Source organism: Pantherophis guttatus, chromosome 4, assembly GCF_059756535.1.
Source record: "Pantherophis guttatus breed Tessera chromosome 4, ASM5975653v1, whole genome shotgun sequence".
Lineage (NCBI taxonomy): Eukaryota > Metazoa > Chordata > Lepidosauria > Squamata > Colubridae > Pantherophis > Pantherophis guttatus.
In genome coordinates, this window is record NC_142066.1 from 151,909,299 (window position 1) to 151,931,281 (window position 21,983).

Sequence of the window (21,983 nt, forward strand, 5' to 3'; positions counted from 1 at the left end):
TGAAGTCACAGCTTCCAGTTCTTTTGCTGGTGTTGGCCTTCATAGACACCGAAGTCTTCCCAAGAACCTAGGACATCATAATGTATCAGTGTAGTGTATGTGAAGATTCAAGCAGAGTGGCCTTTCACAACTGACAGATGGAAATGTTGTCAATGCACAGATTTTCTAACTGCCATCCAAGACTTTTTGGTATTTTTAGCGTGCCAATAACCACTAGGACCTCAGTGGCTGATTTACACCATAATCTTCCAATTTCCATTTTCAGATCTTGATGTTTGGTGATCACCATTTCTTTTTTACTTCTATTCTACTGTCCTCTGGTATTGCCAAATCAATTATCTACGTTTTCTTCTTTTTCAAGCACAGTTATATCTGGCATTGTTTATTTATTTATTATTTATTTATTGAATTTATATGGCCACCTATTCGCCCATGGCAACTCAAGGTGGCTTACAGAATAAAAGACCACATTTAAAACAATAAAAAATGAACAAAAAGGCTCAAATAAATTAATATAGTACAATATAACAAAATTACCCTCCCTCATGTTATGAGCCAAAATTTTATCAGTCTATATTCAGAAACCCCACAATAGAATAGAATAACGGAGTTGGAAGGGATCTTGGAGGTCTTCTAGTCCAACCTCCTGCCCAGGCAGGAAACCCTATACCACTTCAGACAAATAGTTATCCAACCTCTTCTTAAAAATTTCCAGTGTTGGAGCACTCACAACTTCTGCAAGCAAGTTGTTCCACTTATTAATTGTTCTAACTGTCAGAAAATTTCTCCTTAGTTCTAAGTTGCTTCTCTCCTTGATTAGTTTCCACCCATTGCTTCTTGTTCATTATTTCAATATTTCAATATTTTAACCTGCCATTTTCATGATAATTTTTACAGATATTCCAGTGAATCATTTTTGGGACTGTGTTATATCACTATTTATAGTCAGTTTGTGTAATCGTCTTGCAAGAGCTGAGAATGTGATCTACTGCAGTGGCCCCCAACATTTTGTCCACCAGGGACTGGTTCCATGGAAAGAAGTTTTCCTATGGTTTCATGTGCTGCCTGCATCCCACATGTGTGCAGATGTGCAGAATTTGTTCATCTCTGTTGACTGGTTTCTGATGTGCTGTGGACAGCCCAGAGATTGGGGAATCATGATCTACTGTTTCTTCTCCTTCTTTGCACAATCTGCCTTTTGAATCATTTGATGATTTTTTTTTCAATTCTGGCCTTGATTAAATTAGTTAGAATAGTTTGCCTTTAGATAGCCAAAATCAAACTTTCAGCCTCTTTCATTAGGGCTCTGGTAACCCATTGCCACGTTTTATCTTTATCCAATTTCCCCTCAATCTTTTGTAGAAATTGACCATGTGATGCTCTCTCTTTTTTTTTTTTTGCCAGCATTCTGCTCCTGCCTTTATTGTATTATTTTGATACTCGCTTTTTGTTTTCTGTACATTTAATAAGATCCAGTTTTTAACTTGCATCAATGTTCATTCTTGACTGTCTTTACATCGTTAGTCAATGCATGCATTTCTTCTTTGACAGGTTGTTTGACCTGAAGTAAACCTCTGCCTCCAGATCTGCAGGGCAGGTATAATCTATCAATATCACTATGGGGATGTAATGCATAGTGAGTAGTCATTCGTTTTCTTGTTTTTCAGTCCAAACTATCCAGTTTAGCTTCCTATTATTATACTGATAAGGTAAATTTACACTGTGTTTGCTCATTCCTTCAATTACTCTTTCTCCCAGAAATTATCAGGTAGTTTAATTATATTTAGTCCTTCTTTCCATACTTGCCATTCTTCCATGCAAAAAATCATGGAAAGGCTACGGATGAAAGTGGAATTCCTGGATACTATCCATGAATCCTATTAAGGTATCTTTTATTGTCATTTTTTTTACTGTGAGCACCCTGGCCCACCTTAAAAATGAAATTCTGTTGCCTGTTCTCAAAAGAAAGTATACATATATTCTGACTTGTTCTGGAGAACTGGTAGCGGAAATTTTGAGTAGTTCAGAGAACTGGTAGTAACAATTCTGACTGGCCCCACCCCCATCTATTCTCTGCCTCCCAAGTCCCAGCTAATCGGGAGGAAATGGGGATTTTGCAGTATCTTTCCCCTGGAGTGAGGATGGAGTGGAGATTTTACAGTATCCTTCCCCTGCCACGCCCACCAAGCCACACCCACCAAGCCATTTTTTACCGATAGTAAAAAAAATAGAAACCCACCACTGATACATATATATATTAATCACTGTCCATTTTGAATACTTAGCGGAAAAAGAAAAGTTGAGAGTTTGCTGCTATATGGCACAAAACTGTGACTGAATCTGGATGTTCAGCTTCAGATACCACAGATATTTGGATATTAATGTATGAGTGCAACAGCTCAACCCCAGGAATAATGTGCTAATGTCTTTAAAAGTGATAGGGTTTCCTCTACACCAGGCTCCAATTTAAGAAGTCCTAGCATCACTAACTTTAGTGTTTGGAAAGGGGGAAATCCTATTATTATTATTATTATTATTATTATTATTATTATTATTATTATTATTATTATTATTATTATTATAATATTTTTATTTTGCCTATTAATTTTAGAAATAACTCAAGGCAGTGAACATGCTTAATACTCCTTCCCCCTCCTATTTCCCCCACAATAGCAAAACTGTGAGGTAGGCTAGGCTAAGAATGAATGATTGCTCTAAAGTCACTCAGCCAGTTTTTATACCTAAATGAAACTTGAACTCACAGTCACCTGATGATTGGACTATAGTCGTTCAGCAGGCTTTCATGTCTAAGGTAGGACTAGAATTCACCATATCCTAGTGATTGGCTAAAAGTCATCCAGCTGACTTTCATGTTTGGCACTAGAACTCCCTTGTGGGGCAAGGGTGGGTTCTACTTACCTTTACTACCGCTTCGCAACGGAGCCGCGCGCATGCACTCGCTTCGCTCGCGTGTTTCTGCATATGCACAGAAGCTTCCTGGTGACATCCAGGTCAGTGGGCAGAGCGAACCGGTCAAAACCAGGGGCAACTCACCACCGATGCAGGGCAACCAAATTTCCCATCCTCTCCACCAGGCATGCCTTCCTGGGAGTGGCACAGTGCCCTTCCACCCCCAAAAGGAGGGTGTCAGGTTTCGATGTCATCTCAAATAAAATAAATTGCATTTCCAAACAAATAGTCTTTGAAGAAATCTTTCATTTTATTAAGCACAACAACCTGTCCCCCATTGTGGTGTAGCCAACACTGACTTCCTGACCCCAAACCTTCCGTTTCCGTTCCCCAATTCTCTGCGTCTCATTGGCCCTCTTCCAAATCACTCTCCCCATATCTACTACTTCAGCTCCCAGGAATGTCCCCCCTCCCATCTCATCTCCTAGGGGATATTATCTTCAGGGAAAGCAAGCGTCCTCTTGCCAGCTGCCCCTCTTCTCCTTCTTATGTCAGCACTAGAGTAAATGCAGGTTGAAGTGCTGACAGAGGGTGTTGGGCTCCACCCTGCAGTTTCTGGCACCATCACTGCTCATTGTGTCCTGCACCCAGCTCCTGTGGAGGAGCTGGGTGCAGAGTGGAGCTAGGCAGTATAGAATGGGCGGTGGCAGTGGCCACCTCCTAAAAGCCCAGGAAGGGGAAGTTGGGAGTTGGGGAATGTGCAAAAAAACTGGCAGCACTTCCTCTTAGAAAGAACTGCAGAGGGCCAGTCACAGACAAATGCCCGCAATGGGTCAGCTGTGGCTGGGGCCCCTGGTGAAGTGGGTGCGGCCAGGCAGCCGGGATCAATTGTCCTAGATCCCTAGATCCATTTTGTAGTTTGTTCCATGGAACGTATGAAATCATTAGGCTCAACTGAGATCTTATTTTATTTTACTTAAGAACAACACTATCCAATCAAAGTATGCCTTGCACAATATCCAGCTAAAGGATTGGTGTGGGGCAGTTGTCTTTTTTTTTAAATCCTCCAGTGGGATTACATTGATAATAGATTGCATTGCAAAAGCTATAATAGATTCCAATGGATTATGGATTAGCATCATATTATATGATGTAGATGCTTTATATCCATTATCCAGGTTTAAGCATTGGTATTTAGTTGCATGCATTCACTTAAATACAAAGTGCATGCCTCTTTCTCTGATTGCATAGATCATTTGCAAACATTAGTGCCTCCTTGATCTTTCCCATCCAGATCTTAAAAAGGAAAATTAAATGCAGCAATTTTTCATTAAGTTGTCACCCAGTGATTTTACAGCTATGACTCTTCAAATAAAGAGTCTTTTCACAAGTGGCTGAAGAGTAGGTGTTGTGTTATCCCTGGAATTATGAAAGCTATATCAGGGAGAAATTTAGCCACTGTAGTCTTGCAATTCATACAATTTAAACTAATGGCGTTAACAAAAGGTGGGCCTACTATTTCCATTTCTCATAGCGTGGAAATGATCGAGCTCAAATTATCCTAATTTGGACACATGGTACAAAGACCTAGCTCTCTGTAAAGGGCTGTAATGCTGGGAAAGATGGAAGGAAAGAGGAGAAGATGACCACCAGCAGCAAGGTGGATGGACTCAGTTCCAGTGGCGACATGGACATTATCGGAAGAGCTGAAGGATCTCCTGGAGAAGATCTATGTTAAGAGATTTAAATTTAGTAGCTGGATCAATGGGGTTGTACAATACGCCAGAACACACGGTTACAGTTGATTGATGGGAGAGGGCTGGCTCTTGCATGAGGCAATCTGCAGTGTGATTGGTTGCTGTAGGTGTGGAAAGGGAATTTCTCTTTTTTCCCGCCTATTTCTTCTGCGTGCCTTGTGTTTTACCTCATGATGTTCCTCTTTGCCTAATTATCTTGTTTGCTGTAAATATTGATGCAAAATATATTTATTTATATAAAATGACAAGTTCATTGCAGCACCTCTGACTCCTTTTGGACACCAGTTGTGCAATTCTCTGACAGGTTATGGGCCCAGAAGGGCCCTGAAATGACATTACTAACATTTGTCTGAGGTAAAAAATTTCTTCATGAGCCTGGGGGACATTGAGGATGATTGGCCTGTAAAGACAGCACTATCTGTCACAGAAATGGGAGGAGAATTTCCTTTGGCTCATCATAATGAGGTGCATTATATCTCACAGAGCCTTAAAGATGGAGATGTTTCTGTGGAGAGAGGATTTTGTGCATAGTTGTAAACAATCCTCCAGCAGATCTCAGTGAGGAAGAGAAAAAGTGAAATGAAAACTAATAAGAAGGGGTATGAGAAGCAGCGACTGAGGCAACGGTCAGATTAACAACAGCTCTTTATTGAGTTAAAAGCGAACACAACTCCAATAACTGGCAAAACAAAACAGAGCAACTGACAGCTCTTATATAGTGGCTGCCAGGCTGCTCTACCCAATAGCAAAACCCAAAACTCCTATGCATGCAACGTCACAACATTTCCGGCCAATACGAGAGAGTCCCGACTATCATCAGGGAAATGTGCCGAATGCAACACCCCTTCCCCCCTGGACTGCACATGCATAATCATCAAGATACGCAGGGCGCCTGTGCACTCGTCCGGACTGTCTCAGTTCAGGTTCGGCAACTTGTGGGGTAGTTCCCTGCGCAGCTGGAGGATCAGCTGGTGGGTTGGCTGGAACAGGGACCGAGGCATCTCCTTCAAGTAAGTCGGGCAACTGCTGGTTGCCTCCAGGGCCGTGCGCGATGTCATCAGTTGGTGTCAGGAATGGGTGTTGGGGCGGAGGACTGCGTGGCACAGTTACCCTGTACGCTGCCTGGTTTTGGTCTAGCACGCGTCTCCGTAGCTGGTCCACGTGGCACCACCAGGTCCTTCGGTCCTCGAGCAGGACCCTGTAAGAGCAGGGGCCGGTTACTTGTGCGACCTGTCCTGGCAATCAACGGGGGTCACTCCCATAGTTGTGTGTGAAAACCAGGTCCCCTTCTTTAAATGCCCTGGTGGGCCGACAGCCAGTCAGGGGCTTTCCTGGCAAGTATGTGGGGTGCAGACGATCTAACGTAGTTTGTAAGTGCCGTCCCATCAGATCTCGGCAGGACTCCTGTTAGTAAATGAGCAAGGTATCATGTGCTGGGAGAGTAGGTAGCTAGACATCCTTTCTTGCCACCCCGGGGCCCTAGCCTGGTCATTGCCTCTTTAGCTGACCGCACGGCCCTTTCAGCCAGGCCATTACTGGCCGGATGATACGGGGCAACCTGGGCATGGCGGATTCCTAGATTTGCCAAGAATATTTGGAATGTAGCGGATGTCAATTGCAGCCCATTATCGGACACTAGGACACAGGGAGCCCGTGGGTGGCAAACAGTTTGTGCAATACCTGAATGATGGCCTCAGAGGAGGTGGAAGGCATTATTTCTAGTTCAATCCACCTGGAATAGGCATCTACTAATATAAGGAAGGTGCGGCCCATATAGGGGCCTGCAAAATGCAGATGGACTCACGATCATGGGGCCTTTGAGTATTCCCACTCCCTGGGTGGGGCGGACAGTGTCTCTGGCCGTGACAGTTGACATGTTTGGCATCTGGCAACCCAGTCAGTAATATCATGGTCTATTCCGGGCCACCAAACATAACTCTGGCTCAGACCCTTCATCCTGACAATGCCAGGGTGGGCCTCATGTAAACACTCCAAAACGGAGGTTCGCAGGTCTGGGAGAATGACTAGCCTATGTCCCCATAGGAGGCATCCCCATTGGACAGACAGTTCGTGCTGTCTGAGTCGGAATGGCACAAACCGTTCGGCCACTTGTCCTAACAGCCACCCCCTTCCTACCCAGTCTAGCACTTGAGCTAGGGTGGGGTCTTCCACTGAGTGGGCTGCGACGTCAGTGGCGGTCAATTGGGAACCCATCTCCTCCACGAGGAGGACCGAGGAGGCCGGGGCAGGATCCAGGATGGACATGGGCAAAGGACAGCGGCTGAGCACATCGGCGTGTGTAATCTGGTTGCCAGGATGGTAGACCAGGATATAATTATAGGCTGCCAAGAACACAGTCCAGCGGGACATCCTGGAGAAAGAATCAAAGGGGTTTGGTGGTCCCCTGTCAGGAGCCCTAACAGGGGCTTATGATCGGTCACCAGCTCGAAGGGCCGGCCATAGACATAGTCGTGAAACCACTTGACAGAGGCCGCAGAGGCTAGAGCCTCCCTCTCCAACTGACTATATTTATGTTCAGTGGTGGACAGAGTTCTTGAATAGTAGGCAATAGGAGCCTCCAAGCCATTGGAAAATCTATGGCTTAGAACCACTCCTATGCCAAAAGGAGAAGCATCGGCTGTCAAAATGAGGGGGAGGTGGGAGCTGTACTGAACAAGGACAGCTGAAGAGGTAAGTAACTCTTGTACAGCTCGGAAAGAGCGGGACACTGCCTCACCCCAGGACCAAGGCATGTCTTTGCCCAGCAGTCAGTGGAGTGGTTTGGCCACAGTTGCCTCGTGGGGCAAAAACATGCTATAAAAATTTAAGAGTCCCAAGAAGGCTTGCGGGTCCACCTTACAGGTGGGAATAGGCGCTTGTTTAATAGCAGATACCTTGGAAAGGGTGGGGTGAATTCCTGTGGCGTCAATTAGGTACCCTAAAAATTCCACCTGTGGCACTTGACATTTGACATTTAGTTTTCTTCAATTTGAGGCCAGCCTTTCAGAAACGAAGGACGGCCCTGACATGGCCGATCAGCTCACTCCGACAAGAAGCAGAGATGAGCACATCGTCGAAGCAAGGGACAATTCCCGGAAGATCGTGCAGGAGCCATTCCATTAAATTCTGAAATAACCCCAGGGCGATGCTAATTCCAAATTGGAGGCACCAGCATTTAAATGCTCCATGGTGGGTCATGATAGTTTGTGCCTTGGCCAAGGCATCATCCACTGGGAGCTGCTGGTAAACCTGGGCTAGGTCCAGCTTTGCAAACAGGGATCCCAATCCTAGGGAGTGGAGCAAATGCTGGACCACGGGGATAGGGGTTGGCCTGCAATGCCTTATTCAATGTGCATTTAAAATCCACACAGATGCGAATCGAGCCATCAGGCTTTATAGGTGTTTCCCACCTTGAATGGTCAGTGGGTTCTAAAACATCTTGGGCAATAAGTTTGTCCAACTCTGCATCAACTTTAGGCCAGAGAGCAAAAGGAACCCTCCTAGGCTTGAGTCTAATGGGGGCAATTTATGGATCTAAATTTAGCGAAATAGGGGACCCCACATATTTATCCAGAGTGTCGCTGAAGACATCACTGAATTCTCTGGTCAAGGCTTCAGAATCGGTCGAGGAGGACGTGGAGTGGATGCCTGAAATGGCAAGTCCTAGGGAGCTGAACCAGTCTAGCCCTAAGAGACTGGGAAGAGAGCCGTCTACAACGATTAAGGGAAGGCGGCCAGTAAAACTATCCTTTTCAACTAGGAAATGGCCATGCCCAATAATAGGAATACGGTTCCCCTGATAATCGCGAAGTTTGACGGGGCAGGGGCACAGCTGACTTTTCTGTAGGCTTGGCAGTATTTTCTTTAAAGTGGCCCAGGAAACGATTGATTTAGATGACCCGGTGTCGACTTCCATCAGACAACAGACTCCTTCAAACATGACCGTCAGGAAAAGCTTTGTAGAGCCATCCGGGCAGCCCTGGCATGTGGTCACTTCCATGACCCGGCAACCACGGAAGATTGCAAAACAGTCGTCGCTACTGTTGACCGCGGCACCCTTGGTTTTAGCTGATGTTGGGGCCTGATGACCCGAGCGGCATGCTCATGCAATATGGCCCAATTTACCACAACGGCGACAGGTGGCTGACCGGAACTGGCAAGTAGCCCTAGGATGCCTATCACCACAACTGAGGCAGGAAGCAGGAGGGGTTCTTTTTTCAGTCAGCCGTTTCCTCCCCGTGAACGCTTTAAGGCAGCTGACATTGGACTCCTCTTCCCCCTCCTCAGAGTTAGTGTCCTCAAAGTGGACAGCTGCAGCTTGGCCCTCAGGAGTATGAAACTTCCTATATCCGCAGTGGATTTGTCTGACATTTCTGCCGCCTGGGCTTCTTCAATGGCTGTTTGAAGGTCCAGGATCTTCTTTGCCAGCAGACGCCTCTGTAAGTGAATGTCTCGCACCCCGCAAACCAACTGTTCTACCAGGGCATCGTCTAGATCCCTAAATTCACAGTCCAGGGCGGCCGTTCGCAGGTGGGCTACGTATTGGTTGACTGAATCCCCTTCTTCCTGCAGTATTTGCCTCAAGTTAAACCTTCGAGCTATACAGGAAGGTGTTGGTGAATAGTGGCTCCTCAGTTTCTCTCTCAACACCTCCCAGGATGTGGTATGGATGGGCTGTGGTGTGACTAACGTCCTGGCCATCACGAACACCTCAGGACCACATGCGTTTAAAAAATGAGCTCTTTTCCGGCTACTCGAGAGGTCGGTGAAGTCATTTGCCTCTAAATAACATTAGAACTTCTCCTCATATGCGTCCCAAGTCTCGGTAGTGGCATTGAATGGGGCAAATATCGGCGGAGCCATTACAAATGCCGGTATAGTGTGTATTGGAGAGTGGATTGCGACGTTCCATCGCCTGTGGCAGGACTATTTCAGTATAGCCGGTGATATTTGACTCGGGTCACTGGTCACGACACAAAACATCCCATCCTCATCGCCAGTAATAAGAAGGGGTATAAGAAGCAGCGACTGAGGTGACTGTCAGATTAACAACAGCTCTTTATTGAGTTAAAAGTGAACACAACTCTAATAACCGGCAAAACAAAACAGAGCGACTGACAGCTCTTATATAGTGGTTGCTGGGCTGCTCTAACCAATAGCAAAACCCAAAACTCCCACGCGTGGGACGTCACAATGTTTCCAGCCAATAGGAGAGAGCCCCTATTATCATCAGGGAAACGTGCCGAATACAACAAAAATGCACTAGCCAGCATAATTTTGTGGAAAGGAAGGAGAAGAAAAGGCAAGACCAGCAGCAAGGTGGATGGATTCGGTTCCAGTGGCGGCGTGGACGTCATTAAAAGAGCTGAAGGGGCAGATCCTCCTGGAGAAGGTCTACCTATGACAGTGATGGCTAACCTTTTTGCCGTCGTGTGCCAAAAGCAAGGGGAGCATGGGGGGTGTTGCATGCACACGTGCCCACACCCATAATTCAATGCGCCCCGCCCTCCCGTGCATGCATGTGTGACCCCCAGTGCTCCCCCCACTTTTGGCATGCAATGGCATGGTGGGTCCAGAACAGTGGTGGGTTGCCCCTGGTTCGCACTGGTTCTATAGAACCGGTAGTAAAACTGGCGGGAGGCTCCGCCCACTGACCCTGATGTCATCAAAATGCTTCTACGCATGTGCAGAAGAGCGTGTACAGCCCCATTGCGAACTGGTAGTAAAGGTAAGTAGAACCCACCACTGGTCCAGAGACTTTCTTGGAGCCTGGGGAGGGTGAAAACGGCCTTCCCCACCCTCCCGGAGGCCCTCCAGAGGCCGGAAACAACCTGTTTCCCGACTTCTGGTGGGCTTGGTAGGCCTGAAAATCAGCTGGCTGGTGTGCACATGTACACCAGAGCTGAGCTAGGGCAATGCTTGTGTGCCCACTGATTTGGCTCCGCATGCCACCTGTGGCACGCGGGTCATAGGTTTGCCATCACGGACTTATGAGGTTGCTAATGAGTTGATGGCACATAATCAATTAATTCAGTGCAGACAAAATTTGAAAAAGTGGTGAGTGCTATTTTGTGGTGAGAATGAAGCTGTGTCATGGAGGACCATACTTTGGAATGCCCCTGCAAGGAATAAAAAAGCCGTGTTTTTCTGATGAGGGACATTTATAATATCAACCTTCATGGAAGATTAATAGGTGCCCTGAAGAAACATCCTCTTGGATTTTTTTTCTACCAGATTCCATTCAAGGTGATGATGATGATGATAACAATAGCAATAGCCTCTCTAAGTGATTTACAGAGTCGCCTATTGCGCTCAACAATCTGTGTCCTCATTTTACCAACCTCAGAAGGATGAAAGGCTGAGTCAATCTGGAGCCTGGTGAGTGTTGTGGCCCCGCCCTCTGAGCCTATCCCATCAGAGGAAGAAAACTCCGAGCATGAGGAAGAGGAGTCAGCCAGGCTTCCCTCTCCAGGCCCCTCCCCTCTGGCACTGTCTTAGGTGCCGGCCGAGGGAGAGGAGATTAGCTGGGAGACAGGTGTCTCGGATGAGAGTGAGGGAGAGACGTCATTCCTGGATGCACGCCTCCGAAGGCGTGATAAACGATTGCAGCTGCTCAGGAGGTGTGCTAGGGATTAGAACTGAGTCACTGGACCACACCCCAGAGACTATATAATAGAGGGTGGTGGCCAGTGATCCCTGTGACGAACAAAAATAAACCTTGGATAGTCACTAAAGCATCGTCCGAAACTGCTGAGAGGAATATTTATTTCTGTTGGACTCTTGTACGCTGAGTATATTATCTTTCTTTTTCTGTGGAAATAAAAGCACTTGGCAGACGGTGTGTATATCGCTGCCAAGTTGGAGATAAAGACCTGGGTGTGTGCCAACTGCTTCCTTAACCCTCGGCTGGCTGTGTTTGTGTGTGTGTGTGGACGGGAACAGATCAGTGAGATTTGAACTGCCAAATTGCAGTGAGCCAGCAGGCAGCAGAAGTAGGTGCAGTACTGCACTCTAACCACTGCACCACCGCGGCTCATATGATGATAATGATGATGATGGTATCAATTCAGTCAAGACTGACTCTTGGCAACCCTATGGGCCATGTCTCTCTACATCTTCTGATCTTGCATGACTTCTTTGAGCTTTTCTATGCTCTGGATGGTGTCAGCTTTGATAGTATCCAGCCACCATGCTTTTTGACAACCTGTTTCATTTTACCACTAACTCCTCAAACATAATTATTTTATCCAGTGAATTTCCCCGCATGGCGAGGCCAATGTAAGTGAGACACAGTTTTGTGATTTTGTCTTCCAGTGAAATATCTGGTGTTATACCCTCCAGGACTTGCTTGTAATTCACCTTTGCTGTCCGAGGAATACGCAGGAGCCTTCTCCAGCACCATAGTTCAAACGAGTCAATTTTCTTCCTATCTAGCTTTTTTAAAATTCAAAATGAGGAAAGGAATTTACTTTTAATTTTTATTCCAAAGAAGATGAAAACAAATGTCATCAGAATTCACAAGGAGCAGTACAGTTTGTTGTTTGTTTGTTTAATGACAAATGGCCCATATAAATATCTGATTTTTCTGTCATTTGAGCTGTGGTGGTGCAGTGGTTAGAATGCAGTATTGCAAGCAAACTCCGCCCACAGCCTGGAGTTCAATTCTGAGCGGCTCGAAGTTGACTCAGCCTTCCATCCTTCCGAGATGGGTAAAATGAGAACCCAGATTGTTGGGGCCAATATGCTGACTCTGTAAACCGCTTAGAGTGGGCTGTAAAAGCACTATGAAGCAGTATATAAGTCTAACTGCTTTTGTTAATGCTATCCTTCTATGGATTTTAAGCCTCCCAAGTAAAGACACAGAAAATTCTGTTGTTTTTTTTTAAATTTTCAGATGGAGGAATGAGAATAACCATTGAAACCACAGGGGTAGAAAGATATCTAACGAAACCCAATGAAATAAAGGTAATCCTCAACTTATAACCATTCATTCAGTAATTATTGAAAATTACAGCAGCATTAGAAAAAGAGACAACTGGTCCTCACACTTATAACCATCATAGCATCCCCATGGTTATTTGATCAAAATTTGGGTACTTAGCAACTGGCATGTTTTTTTACAAAGGTTGCAGTGACCTGGGATCACATGATCACCATTTGCGACCTTCCTGCAGCCGGTTTCCGACAATTAAAGTCAAAAGGGGAAGGCAACTGCTATTGACTGACCTTGTAAATTAATATGACATCTACTCACTCCAATGAAGCTTCCACCAAATGCCTTTTAATTGCATATCTATTAAACTGCTGTAATTTCTCCGTTTCTTTTGTTTCGGTCCTTCTGTTTGTTTGCATCAGTCCTTCTATTTGACCAATTATGACTTCTATTTTGCTTGGTGTTGTTTTTCCTGTAAATCCTACCAAATGGAATCCTGATATAAAGTATAAGTTGACCCAGTGATGAATCAAATATGATGGAAGCCAAGCAAGTCCTGCAAACCTGATTAGTACAAATAATTATCTATAAGTAAAAAAAAAAACTGGGGGAAGAATCCTTGAACAGGTATAACTATGGGGGGAAAAAAAACCTAGAGGAGGTTGCTTGAAGCCTTCTTCTCGGCTTCTCTTTTGGAAAGGAACAAAGCCATTGATGGAGAAATGCATTAGAAATCAGATTGGAAGTGGCTTTTGCCCCTTCTCAGGATGTGTAATTCTTCTTATTGCTCTTCACATCTGAAGTGCCATTATTGTTGGTATAAGGATATATATATAACTTTCTTTCCACACTCCTGCTAATGTTTTCCTCCCATCGTGAAAGTCTTGACCAATGCACGATCTTATTTTCTGCTCAGGCTTTTGAGCTTTTCGACTCTGTTATAGATTTTTTTTGTTTTTTTGCTTTTGTCTCATGCTGAGGCTATCAATAACTCCTACCAACTTCAAGGGCCACCACTGAAATTGTTTTCCAATATTATTTTTCTGCCCCAAAATACTGAGCTGTATCAAGCAACTAGGCCTAACCACCATTTTATTGGCCTGTAAAATTCCTTGTTTGTTTATGGTTTATTCTATGAGATGATGTTATCCCAAAGATGCTTTAAAAAAATAAAAAAGCTTTTTCTTGGGTTTTTTTTCTCCTTTGAAAATGTTTTCCTTCCAAGAAGCTTCTTGAGTCCTAGAAGAAGCAAAGTTTTTTCAAAAGGGGGAGGGGGGAAGCAAGAAAGTCCAGTTGCTTTTTGGAAAAAGCATTTCTGGGACAATCATGACCTGGATGATTAAGAATCTCCATAGATATTGAGAATTGAAATTGAAATTGAGAACCATCATTGATTACACAGTTGGGAACTAATATCAAACAGAGATGAACACAAGAAGTGGGCTTCCTAAAATATTGAGCCAGGGTAAGATGACACTTGAAACTGATCTAATATAACCAACTGTTTCAATCTGGATTAGTCTTGTATGGAACAATAATTCACAGAGCTTCCAACCAGCACGACAGCCATAGCACTCTGTTTTTTTTCCAGTGGCTAAAAATTGGCTAAAAATTCTAAGTGTCTCATGACATCTAGAACATGTCAAAAGCTGATAATGCAAGCAAAGACCAGAATTGAAAACTGCATTCCTATTCTCTATCCTCATGCAATTTTGTACTGCCAAGCAGTGTCAAAGCATTCTGATATATTTATGGTGTGTTTAGCTTTCCATTTTATTTTCTCCCAAAGCGACTCTCCCCTGTTTGTAATCTGTGTAAATTAGTTGTTGCCTAATTATTGTTGCAAAATATGTATTCATTAATAGCAATGCTTGGAGATGATTGCTAGCCAAGCAAAAAGACTTTATTGAGTTGAAGTGACATATGGCAATGATGTAAAATGACTCATATTTGGGAAACTAATTTGAGATCTTATTCATAAAGCATATATATGTGTATGTACTTCTGTGCATCTGCGTATGTGTATATGCTTGTATATTAACATTCATTCAAACATATAATTTGCATTTAATTCTGATTCTTTTGGCTTACTTTTGGAGGGAAGCTAGGAACCTTTTCCTGGTGATGATCAAATAATGGTTCCTTGCACAATCAGCCAGATGTTCAGACCAGATTTGATATTTTTGTCTACCCATTGAGTCCTTTCCAAGCCTCTAAGATAGGCAAATGTGGATGTTTGATGGTGCTAAAGGTATCATCACAGGATATGAGCTGTTCCAAGTAAAGCTGCCTTTTGCAATTGACTGATGGGGATTTTGTCAATGCCGATAATGTTTGTCAATTGCCGAGTCTTGAGTGTTATTATTATTATTATGGTTCATCACACAGCCAGCCAGATGTTCAGACTGAATTTGGCATTTTTATCCACCTATTGAGTTTTTTTCCAAGGACCTGGGACAGGCAGATGTTCTTGTTTGATGGTGTTATTGTTATTGTCCCCTTGATGTGGTTGTGGTGTTTGTGTGCTCTCAAGGGAGATGAGAGCTATGCCAGAGGTTTAACCACACTGGATAGGTGTCATCAGAGGAGTCAGACAAAAAGTATCTCTCCCATAAAAAATATGGTGAGATATTATTATTTTACTTTCCTGTGCTCTTCAAAGTTGGAGAGCAAATCTTATAAGCCATTACAAGTACAAGGCTATCAAACCTTAAGAACCGTGATTGGTGAGCTCTTTACTTTCTATCCAGCAAAAAATAGAAACAGAGAGAGAAAGGGAGAGAGAAAGAAAGAAAGAAGGAAGGAAGGAAAGAAGGAAGGAAGGAAGGAAGGAAGGAAGGAAGGAAGGAAGGAAGGAAGGAAGGAAGGAAGGAAGGAAGGAAGGAAAAAAAATATAAATCCAAATTGGAGCAAACATAATTAAATATTGTAGGACTATTTTGAATAATAGGACAAAAAAAAAGCAAGAACAGTAGAGGTATTTCTCAAGTTATGACCACAATTAAGCCTAAAATTTATGTTATTAAGTGAAACATTTATAAAGTGAGTTTGCCCCATTTTATAAGTTTTCTTGGCACGGTTGTTAAGTGAATCATTGCATTTGTTAAGTTAGTAACACGGTCGTTAAATGAATCTCTTCCCCATTGACTTTGCTTGTCAGAAGGTCGCAAAAACTGATCACGTGACCCCAGGACACTGCAACCGTCATAAATATGAGCCACGTGCCAAGCGTCCAAATTATGATTACATGACCAAGGGGATGCTGCCACAATTGTAAATCAGTGGTGGGTTGCTCCCGGTTCACACCGATTCTATAGAACTGGTAGTAAAACTGACAGGAGGCTCCACCCACTGACCCTGACATCATCAAAACGCTTCTGCGCATGGCCCCATTGCGAACTGGTAGTAAAGGTAAGTAGAACCCACCCATTGTAAATGTGCTGTTGAAATTTTGAACAGTTACTAAATGAATTGTTAACAGTTGAGGACTACTTGTATTAAAAACCGAGCAATCAAAAGTATACTTAACTTCCCTTTGCTTTTTCAAACCTTTTCAGCCAGTTTTCAGGCTGTTAATTCTGTACCATGTTGAACTCTTGCTTGGACAGCTTGGATTTCAAATCCCCTGTTCTGCCATCCCTTGCATAACCCATGATTTATTGAATAAACCATCATTGCTTTGAGCTTGCTAAACCATTAAACCCCCAGTTTGTGATTTTGCAAGTCCTGCAAAACCACAATCAAACAGGTATTCTTGTTTATTCGGATCTGTAAAGTCAACCGAAGTACTGAAAGGATCATAGCCACTCTTTGTAGAAATCAGAGTTTAAGGATATTTAGGTTTTTCTGAATTAGGGGAAACAGCTTGGAAGGGACACCGCCAAAGCCTTCTTTGTTTATTCTTGTGGTATCATGTAAACCATGAATAAAAACATGTCTCCGCATGATGCAGGTGGCAGCATCAGCCTGTTGCTGATCTCGGGATTATAGAAATTCCAAGGCTGTTGGCTATGAATTCAGTGCTGCCGACTAGTGTATGTGTCTGTGTTACCACTTCTTCAGGCTTCTCCAAAGGTGTGCTGGAAAGCAAAGTACCAAGCTAGCATCTTTTTTAGAAGGCCTTTTCTCACATCGGCATCAAAGAGTGTCCCTTCTTAACAAAGACAAAAAACGATGCCAATAAAGAAGAATACTTATAGCACAGGGTTGAAATGAGAAGTCCTTGATGGTCATTGACCTTGGTGGGTTTTTTTTTTCCAGATGTTTCATTGCGCAAACCAGGTAACCTCATCAGTACTAGACCTAAACTAGTTTCATTTGGGTAATAAAAAGTCTGCAAGAAAACCACCAAGCGCAGAAGTCATCATGGACCCCACACAAATGATGGTTGGGTGCCCATGTGGGTAAACCAGTTTACCCACATGCTAGCTGGGGAAATCTGGGAGTTGAAGTTCAGAAGTCTTAAAAGTTGCTGAAGTTGAAAAACATTGGGTTAGGCAGTGGGCATTCTTCCTCCAAAAAAAACTCAAACCCCACCCACATAACCTGCAAAACTCAGGTTTTGCAGAGGGAAGAAATAAAGGAATAAAGGAAGATTATGGGTGGAAACTAATCAAGGAGAGAAGCAACCTAGAACTAAGGAGAAATTTGGTAACAGTGAGAACAATAGGGGAACAGCTTGTGTCCAGAAATTGTGGGTGCTCCAACACTGGAGATTTTTAAGAAGAGATTGGACAGCTATTGGTCTGTAATGATATAGGGCCATGATGGCGAACCTATGGCACGCGTGCCACAGGTGGCACGCAGAACCATATCGGTGGGCACATAAGCGTTGCCCTAGCTCAGCTCCAGCACACATGTGCGTGCCAGCCAGCTGATTTTTGGGCCTTCCGGGCCCACCAGAAGTCAGCAAACGGGCCATTTCTGGCCTCCGTAGGGCCTCCAGGGGGATAGGGAAGGCTGTTTTCACCCTTCCCAGGCTCCAAGAAAGCCTCTGGAGCCTGGGGAGGGCAAAAATCGGGCCTACTGGGCCCACCGTGCCATTGCATGCCAAAAGTGGGGGGAGTGCAGGGGTTTCGCGCACGCATGCAGGGGGTGGTGGGGCGCACTGAATTATGGGTGTGGACACGCATGGGTGTGACACCCCCGCACTCCCCCTGCTTTTGGCACACGACGGCAAAAAAGTTAGCCATCACTGGTATAGGGTCTCCTGCTTGAGAAGGGGGCTGGGCTAGAAGACCTCCAAGGTTGTCCCAAAGGTGCTTTTTAAAGATGCAACTGGACTTTCTGGTTTTTCTTTGAAGACATTTCGCTTCTCATCCAAGAAGCTTCTTCAGTTCTGAGCTTCTTGGATGAGAAGCGAAACGTCTTCAAAGAAAAACCAGAAAGTCCAGTTGCATCTTTAAAAAGCACCTTTGGGACAACCAGGACCTGGATGACTGAGATTCTCCATAGACTCCAAGATCCCTTCTAACTCTGTTATGCAGAGATATTGGTGCAACCCAGAAATGTTCATTCTCTCTATGTTTGTAAACACTGTTATTATGCTATGCAGTGGGACCAATGCCTGGCAGACACACTTTTTACTTCTTTCCCACCTGCACAGGTATCAGCTGAGGGGTAGAGTAAACCCCTGGTTGCACAGCAGACTAAAGCACTGTTATTAAATCTAGCTGCCTGCAATTACTGCAAGTTCAAATCTCCCCAGGCTCAAGGTTGACTCAGCCTTCCATCCTTTCTAAGGTAGGTGAAATGAGGACCCAGATTGTGGGGGCAATAAGCTGACTTTGTATAAATATACAAAAGGATGAAGGCTATTGCTTAGCGCATTGTAAGCCGCCCTGAGTCTCTGGAGAAGGGCGGCATATAAATCAAATTTAAAAAAAAAAAAACACTGGGAGAGAGCAGATAGGAGGCCAGCCTATCAGTTAAAAAATTCTGATCATGAGGCACCAAACAAGTCAGATAATCTAATTATTGGGATAAGTACTTCTTGCAAAGACTTTAAGAAAGTCAGTGTTTATTTTCAGGAAATGTTGAAAAGGCTTTCTTATTCGAGCAGAAACTGATTTCCAAAACTGCTTCAGCACACAAGTCATTGACCCTTCTTATCTAAAACAGTATTTTCTTTTCAAGATCACCTCTCTCCATTGTGCCCCGTACGAAATTCAAACAAGAACATCCTGAAATTACGTCCAGTTCCTCAATTCTAGTAGAGGATTTACAGGTTTCATTCAGAAAAGAAACCTTTTGGTGAAATACAAGGGCTTGAAACTTCTCAGAAGCAGGGATTGATAAAATAAAAGGATGTACAGATGCTGTTAAGGGCTGGACAAATGCAACTCTCCCCTCACCCTCTCAAGAGTTCAAAACCCGCCTGGATGAAGATAAATCCAATCCATTCAATTCAGTCAGAGCAGTTAAATGCAAAACTATTGTTTCTTCGTGTGTGCCTGTCTGTGCACACACATATGTGAGTGCATTACTGCATAATTTGCTATTTACTGTGAATGATTGTTTTAGGAAACAATTAGGCAGAATGCTTCCAGACAATGAAATAGCTTTAAGGAATGCATGCTGATGTACAAGTTAGTCACCTTATCTGCTGTGTTAGAAAAGCAGCATCCCAAGGCAATCATCATCAAGTTCTGAGTATATATGTATGAATGCCTACCTACCTGTGTGTTATTGGGGATAATAGTTTTGAAAATAGTTCTTAGTCTGGGTTAGGGAAATTTGCTCTCCACTTTTAGTCTATGTTAACTTTAATTCATTCTTTAATAAATAAAAAGATTAAACTGTCCAACTGTCAAGATTTCTGTGGGATAACAATAAAACACTGTTAAAATAGATATTATACTGTTAGAAAAAATAAAAATAAAAACAAAAACTAGGCAAGAGCAAGGTGTTCTAAACAACATCTAAAACAATGCAACAAAATACAATGAACATATGAAGTCTGGGAAAATAAAATGCATTTGACTGGCATCAAAATGATGCTAATGTGGGTGTCACTATAGTCTCTATCTAATTGTTTGGAATATTTTTGTTTTAGTTTTTTTGTTCCCACAATACCACACACTGTTTAAGCTCCAGTATCCAATATTCTGTTTTCCACTATCCTTTTACAGCAATGTTTCTCAAACTTGGCAACTTTAAGATGTGTGGATTTCAACTCCCAGAATTTCCCATCCTGACTGGGGAATTCTGGGAGTTGAAGTCTACATATGTTAACAACTTTGACAAAACACTGATTTAAGAGTCTGAGAGACAGAATGTATTTTAGGTTGGGAAGCAATAAAGCCACACATGGTGCAATGAAACAATCCTCACATTTGTGGCCCTCATATTTTGCCTTTAGTGCAGCTGTCTCAGGAATTCTGGGAGTTGAAGTCCACAGGTTGTAAAAGGGCCACAGTTGCCCACCCCTGCTTTAGTGGATTCTCTTGTTCAGGAAAAAGTTAAAACCAAACTGTCTTTTAAAATCCTGCTGGACCTTTAGTGGCAGAAACACCTTCTGGCAAAGGTATTTTATAACCAGTCATGCCCACCTCAGCAGTCATTTTGCGAGAGCACCCACAACATGTTCTCAAAATTCATAATGCATTCACAAGATCAAAGTGACTACCTGTGTCCTGCAGCAGACTTAGGGAGATGGTGTAGGGTTGAAATTCTGAGGATCCAAGTCCTAAGATCTAAGAGGAGACCCAGACTAAGTGACAAAACTACGGTCTGGAAGTGAAGCCTGATGCACAACTGTGTGAAATACAGGCAATTCTTTGCATTGGTGCAGGGTGGGGGAAGGCTGAAGGCAGGCAAAAAAACAAAACAAAACGAAACAGCCTTTTGGGCAACTGGCTAGAAAGCAAAAAACTTGTCAGACTGGTTTTTCTCAGCCTGGTTGGCAGTTCGAGTTATGATATACAATCTTTAGGCCCTCTGATTTAGACTTGTGATTTTCTTGTTATGAAACTTAAGTTTTTGACTCTTATGAAAAGAGGCCTTGGTGCACCCCTCTCTCCTCCCCTTCCCTGAATTCTATTTTTTAAATGTATAAAACTAGGACTTTAAAGATCTTGGAAAGACAAACAGAATTGTCTGAAGAACCAGATCTGCCAAGGAGCTGATATAAAAATATTTAATTACAAGTCTCAATAATGTTTGCTTGGCATAATTTCTCATCTGAGTGCATAAATCTTGTTAGGAATGGAAAGCAGGAATAGCAAAAGATAATCTGAAAGCTGAAATGGATTTTAGGAAAGAGGCAGGCAGTGGTTTGCTACTAAATATGGTTTAATATTTTTACTAGGGTAGTAGTAGCTGCAAAAAAATTATTACTTGCTAGAGAGAGAAATAAAGATATACTATAGAATGCAATGCACCCTACATATTTACAACATCCTACTTAGTCACCTTTCGCCACTGAATGGTTTTGGTTTAAAAATGTATAATACATTTTTGAACTGATCACAGATCCTTCTTCTACCAGCAGCATCCCAATCCCAAAACACCTCGGATGAAAAATAAAATATCCACTTCCCCAGATAAGACTTCTCAATGCTTACCCCTCACTTATTTTTATGCAAAATGCTCAGAGATATTTCTCTTGGTGGTCACTTTTTCCTCTTGCATTTGTCACATTCTATGATCCTCTCAAACAGTGTTTCTGAACCTTAGCAGTTTGAAGATGTGTGGACTTCAACTCCCAGAATTCCCCAGCCAGCAGTCCAGACATATTCAGGTTGCCAAAGTTGAGAAACACTGCTCTAAAAGATTCCTTGCCTTGCCTTCACGGATCCTTCCCCTCCTTTCCTAATAAAACTTTTAATGGCTGTGTTTCATTTGGTCGCAGAGAACATCTCTTGCTCCAACTCTACATCGCTCCAAACTCCTGTCTCCATGACCAAATGGAACACAACAACAATTAAAGTTTATTAGAGCTCCTTGGAAACATCTTGGACCACCCAATTCTACATTCCCCTGCCTAACTATAAAATAGCCGTTGTCATTTTTCTATAAACAATGCAATTGGGTAATTTAGCAACAGTGTTGAACTCGATATCCTTCTTATTTAAACCTGATGGGTTTCAACTGGATTATTCTGACTACTCTTGGCCTCAATCCAGTTTTCATTGCGCAGCCAGTTCAGATTTTCAGTTAATGTCATCATAGAAAAAAAAAAACCTCTAATTATTTGGAAATTTGGGGTCTAGTTTTTTTGGTTCCCATACACTACTTAAGCTCCAGTATAAAACATTTTGTTTTCAATTGTCCCTTTACAGCAGTGTTTCTCAATCTTGGAAGCTTGAAGATGGGTGGACTTCAACTCCCAGAATCCCCCAGCCAGCGCTGCTGGCTGGGGGATTCTGGGAGTTGAAGTCCAC

At 43.3% G+C, this 21,983-nt stretch overlaps 1 long non-coding RNA gene across 1 annotated transcript in view; it reads right to left on the minus strand.

Annotated features, from left to right (window-relative positions):
* The window catches only part of LOC117654788 (uncharacterized), a 72,932-nt gene extending 52,590 nt beyond the window's left edge, over positions 1-20,342 (minus strand). Inside the window, exon 1 of the long non-coding RNA XR_004588394.3 lies at positions 20,228-20,342. This is a non-coding gene — a long non-coding RNA (uncharacterized LOC117654788). The remainder of the gene's footprint in view (positions 1-20,227) is intronic.
* Positions 20,343-21,983: the final 1,641 nt, after the last annotated feature.